The sequence below is a fragment of the Sipha flava genome, unplaced genomic scaffold, assembly GCF_003268045.1.
Source record: "Sipha flava isolate LNK unplaced genomic scaffold, YSA_version1 255_pilon_pilon, whole genome shotgun sequence".
Classification (NCBI taxonomy): domain Eukaryota; kingdom Metazoa; phylum Arthropoda; class Insecta; order Hemiptera; family Aphididae; genus Sipha; species Sipha flava.
In genome coordinates this window covers 845,981-851,980 of record NW_020272908.1, presented here as the reverse complement: position 1 = coordinate 851,980, position 6,000 = coordinate 845,981, and positions in this window count along the sequence as shown.

Here is a 6,000-nt window from a genome sequence, read left to right as displayed (position 1 = left end):
GTGCAGAAGTGATGTGAGTAGCGTCAGAGGAAATGTTGTGAGGTTTAAGTATATTAGCAAGATGGTTGGCCAGCAGATCTGACTTTTCTTGGTCAGTGGTAGCAAGATTGTTGTTTTGATAGTGGAGAGGACAAATGGTAGATTTATGCATTAAAAGAGATTTAGTTTTTCTCCAGAGAGACCCGTTTGAGGGTGAAAGAGTTGAATATGGGAGGTATAGAATTGATTTTTATGTTTCTTGAGAGTTGATTTGAGTTTGTTGGAAAAATAATTGTATCGTTATTTGTCAATTGGGTAGTGAGTTCATTGCCAAATGTTTCGAGCCCGACGTTTTTGAGAGATGAGCTCTCTTATTTTGGGAGTAATAAGACTACTGGAGTTGTCTTGATTTGCTGCTGTGGTGGAAGATATTCGAAGTGTATCTTGAATGTTGTTTGTAAGGGTGTTTACAGACACTGCGTCTATATCGGTAGGATTTTTTAATTTTATGTTTAAAGAGGAGGAAGTTGTCATAATATTACGAATTTATTCCAGTCTGTGTGTTTTCTGATGAATGAGTGGATGACAAATTTTGCTTGAATTTTGAGGATGAGTGGTAAGTGGTCGGATGCAGGGTCATTCAGATTAGAAATGTGTACTCCGAACTTTAGCCTTAGTATTAATGTATAGTGTCGCCGAGTACTGCTCACCATTATGGTCAAGAAGTGCGCATTGTAAGAAAGTGGATGTACAACTGAATCACACCATGCGAATCATCTCCGGAACTGTAAGATCCACATAAACGGAATGGCTACCGGTCCTATCAAACATAGCCCCTCCCGACCTCCGGAAGTTATCTCATACTTCAAAAATCATCTTAAAACTGAGCACCTTTCAAAACTTGCCCCTACAAAAGGATATTTTGGAACATTCTCCAATAAGGTTAAGTTCAAGGAACCCTATCTGGCGTAATAAAGTACCCAAAGAGCTTATAGAAGAGCTATGGAAAAAGCGATGGGGCGTAGCAGAAACTCGTAACAAAACCCTTGTTACTGACCCAACTATAAAAGTACCTGGTTGGGATCTTACACGGGCCCAATGGACAATTCTCAACTATGCATCAGGGTGGAGCAGGGAAGATGTAACTACTTACTCCATAAATGGGAAATGTCCGACTCTCAACTATGCGAATGCGGCGATAAACAAACTATCAATCACATTGTCCAGACATGCCCTAACACGAAGTTTGAAGGAGGATTAGCCAAATTGCACGAGGGCAGCCCGGCAGCCGCCAAATGGTGCGATGAATTCACTATACGTTTGTGATACCTTCTACTTGTTACCCATTCACTATAGTTACCATTGTTTATGTTGCTACCACTATTATCACCACTATTATTTATTTACCTTTTAATTTTTATTGATTATTTTGACTATTGTTTTGTTGTTACATATTTTATTCTTTATACTTTAATTATTTTACTAGCTATTCTATATTTTAATTAACGCTACTACTTGAATTATTGATAAGCCGAGAGTGTCATATGCATAAATAAAAAGGTTAGAAATATTTTTATAGATGTGATTGGGGAGGTTAGATAGGAAAAAATATAGATAATCTGGGTGGCGGTTCGCGTGAGTTGTCCAGTAGGTAGGGGGGGGGGCTGGAAAAATAACTTTAAAGCGTTTGTTTGTTATAAAGTTATGTAAAATGCGACCTCTAGTGTTCTATGAGCGACAGCCCCATGTTTCGTGCTTCGTATTAAAGTCCGCACCAATAACGTATGTGTGATTCAGTGTTTGAAGAAATAGTGACAGATCTTGTGTAGAAAAAGGTGACCCTGGAGGGAAGTAGGCAGATGCGATAGAAGTGGATATGGAGTTAATATTTATTGATGTAGCGACTATTTGCATGTGTTGGTTAGATTTAGGAGGAAAATGTGAGTGTGGGATTTTAGTAGAAATTAGTAATGCGGCACCAGCATGTGCTAAGTCATCGGGGTGATTGGCTTGGAGGTAGTTGTATCCGAAAATTTTAAATTTTGAGCTGAAAGCGAGATGAGATTCGGAGATGAGAGCTACACCTACACCTACATTGTTTTCTTTTAGGGCGATTTGGAGTTCATTTGTATTATTGGAGATTCCGTTAGCATTCCAAAGAAGTATGGTTACAGTTGTCAATTTATTGACGGCCATTGGTTTTAATGAGTTTGTCTATGATTGCTGTGAGTAGTGAAATTAACGGATTGATTAATAATCTAAATTCATTTATAAAAGGTGAGAGTTGTTCGTTAATATTGTTTGAGGCAGGATGAGGGGGGAAGGTGGATTCTGCGGAACATTAGTGTACTCATTGATTTTTGAGAGGGGGGAAAGTCAGTCTGGTTTGGTTTTTGAAGAATGGTAGAAGTGAGTGCTTCTTGAGAATTTGAAGTATTTTTACGTCAGGGATTAGTAGGTTGGAGCTTTCGTGTTTTGATGATGTCCTTGTGGACAGAACAACGTTTATAATTTGCAGGGTGTGAGCCACTGCATAAGGCACATTTGGCAGGTTCATTTCAATTTTTTGACACAAAGAAGAGTCGTGCAGTTCGCCACAATGAACGCATCTAGGATGGTGGCTGCAGTATGTACATGTGTGGCTATAAGATTGGCAGTGGTGGCATTGTGGAATGTCTCTTGGCGTGCGGTGTTTCAACTTTAATTTTAGTGAAGCAGAGTGAGGTTAATTTAAAGATTTCAGAGTTGGATGAGTTGGGTTCTAAATCAATAAAAAATATTGAGAGAGGCGATTTGGATAGTCTATGGCGAACATTGTTTATATTTCTTGCTACGAAATCTAGGGCTGAAAGTTCAGTTTTTATGAATGAAATATATGTTGAAGGGTGGAAATTTTAATCACTACTCTGAACGGTTTATCCGGTTTAATCTGAAAGGAGTGGAGGGGAACTTCGTTTTCTTTAAGGTATTTAATAACGGCTCTGTAAGAATACGAGTTGAACGTTTGTAACTTCAGGCTTTTGGTAGAAGCTTTATACTCAAAACGAGAGGACTTGGTTCGTTCGTTCATTTTAATAATAAAATTATTGAAATTCAGCTCCGATTCGATAAATATGAGCGGCGGGTTTGGAGGATTGACTACCTTTGGTGTCTGCTGTTATTCACTGACTTCAGTGACCATTTGTGAATCTTCATCAGGAGTGGCTAAAGGAGAAAAACGATTTGCGGAGATGAAAATGCTTGTCTTTTTTCGACAGTGGTGAAGAGGCGTGACCTGGAGATCTAACGCGTTTAGCTGAGTCTGATGGACTGTTTGCCTGTCTTGTTCGTTATCTGAGAAGTCTAATGAGGTTTAGTGATTTGATATAATAATGATGTTGGTATTTTTAAAATGGTGGCATATTTATTTTTGTTACTTTACTGGTTGTGGGTTTTGGATTAGTGGAATTAGTTTTACGAGAATTCATAATGACGTAGATAAGGTAACGAAGTAGATAGGGAAAATTGATATAATAAGTGGCCTTGGCAGGTAAATATGTTTATACATTACCGATAATTTGGGGTCCAGCGACTTGCGCTGGGGACCGCAGTGATCACTAATGACTTTGCTATCGGAAGCAGATAAAAGCGGAACAGTGTACGACAAAATATACGTGTGGACTGAACGGTGTCTCAACACGAACTGAGCTATTTATTTTATGATTATTATTATCGATCAGTTTTTGATATACTCAAGAAAGCATACGGGTGCCTTTTGAAACATTGGCGCTCTTTTCCGTATGTTTGAAATGTTTGTACTTGTAAATAATTAACTATTTATAAAATTTAATATTTTACGACATAACATATTTCTGTTTACAATAATTTTCCATATCGATGTTTGAATAATTAGTCCAATGTCCATCACATGCCTTATGATCAATAGTATTATTATACTATTGCACTAGATCAGAAACGATTTGTTATTATGTTATTTTTGGTATTTGATTTTTAACAGTCCTTGAATAAAATAACGTTAAGGTTTTGAAATCTCACAACCATCATGGTTAAAAATAAATTTATTCAGTCATGCTTTCAGTTGAATAATTTTTAAAGACGTGTCATTGGACTAGTGTATAAATAAATTATTTAAAAGCAAATTTTACTTATAATTAATCATGTATTTATAAAATACTAGAACATTTTTAACCAATTTATATTTTAACTAACATAAAATTATAAATTAGGTTCATGTTTAGTATCAAAGCATTTTAGACATAACTGGTGTTTATTTTTTTACAATACTAAAAAATGTATGTCTGTTGTAGTATGACAACATTTTAAGTGTCAACAATATTCATATTATTAATCACCATATACATATATATTGTTCAGAATTTTTTTGACTATAGTTTTTACAGGGCACGCGTTTTTTTTTTTTTTTTGGCACATAAAACTGTTGCTTACTGTTGGTAACGGGTTTAAGATTACACATGAAAACTAAAAAAATCTAAGTGCGTTGTTTTTTGAAATCTATAAACGCTTCGTAGTCATTAGCTTTTATTTGTCATATTTTGTATAGCAGCCAAAACTGATCTCATATTTATTTTACAAAAACACAAATAAAATACTTCAAAAGAGTAAGATATATGGTACAGTACAATGTACATTGTGTATTTTATTATTCGATTGATAACTGAGTGGGAAAAAACACAATTCTTTAGTAATTTTTGTTCAAAATTATACCTTAAATAAATAGATGTATGAATAATTTGTAAATGTCTATTATATTTCTATTTTATAGAAAAAATAACTTTTATGGTACAATTTTCATTTGTACAACTTATGAATGTTAATTTATTTTCACACCAGGCTGGTGAAGGGTAAAAAAATATGACCAAAATTTTCCTTCGGCAAAACATCCTAAGCATGATAAATAAAGTATATGGAACAGATCATGCATTTTTTGGTAGAAAGTGAAATATAATTATTACGAATTTCATTATTTAAACTTATGATTACGGACCATATTTAAATCGTTATGATATATCCTAAAACGATTCTGGTGTTTGAGCACATCTCATTAATCGAAGAAAAGTATATTTAAATGGTTCATCTAATGGTACAGTAAATAATTAATTAATAATTTACAAATGTCTCCCACGTAAAATTAAAATCGCAGTACTATCTTAATTTTAGTAAAATATAAGATGTTAGTCTATATTAAAATACAATTTTTATTTTTCAAAATACTTCAATATATATTATTTTTTATGTGTTATTGAATAATAGAACATTTTTAATAGAATTGTTTTTCCCAAGTTCATTAGAAATTCAACTTATACAATTATTTTAAATTTTTTATTTGAAAAACATCGCACGATGTACGAATATTTAGTTTTAATTATTCGTTGAATGAATTATTCATTATAATAATGAGTTCTTTCTAATGGTATTTTAATTTTTTCACAATTTCATATAGTAATGCGGTACTAAGTATAGTAGTACTGTAGTTGAATTTATTTTGACAGTTACTTTAATAAATTAGAAATAAGTTTGGTAATACGTAGTTACACTGACAACAATAGTTATTAAATAATTATATACAGTTAATAAAAATAATTTTTTTCGCAAAACAAAAATCGTTGCGAACGCTTGATTATTTATTCGCTATGATAATTTATTTCAGATTTCACGAATCAATTATCCCCAGAGTGCGATTACAATAAAAATCCGATACTTACGAATAAATTTTAAAAATTAATGTTTTTTTTTTTTATAATGATCACGAACCGTATGGTTAACAAAATCGTAATTAAAATATACGCATTTATTACTATAATATTCGCACGAGCATTCGAGTATAGCGCCCGCTATACTGCGCTGTAATAATTGTACTATTATTGTATTTCTGGTTTTTGGATTATGTTATTGTTGCGCTGAAACCGTAATCAACACGTTGACAATACGCGCGCATAATATAATACGTTATAACGTGTGCCGATTTTACGCGGCAGTGGTACGCGCGACGGTCAGATCGAT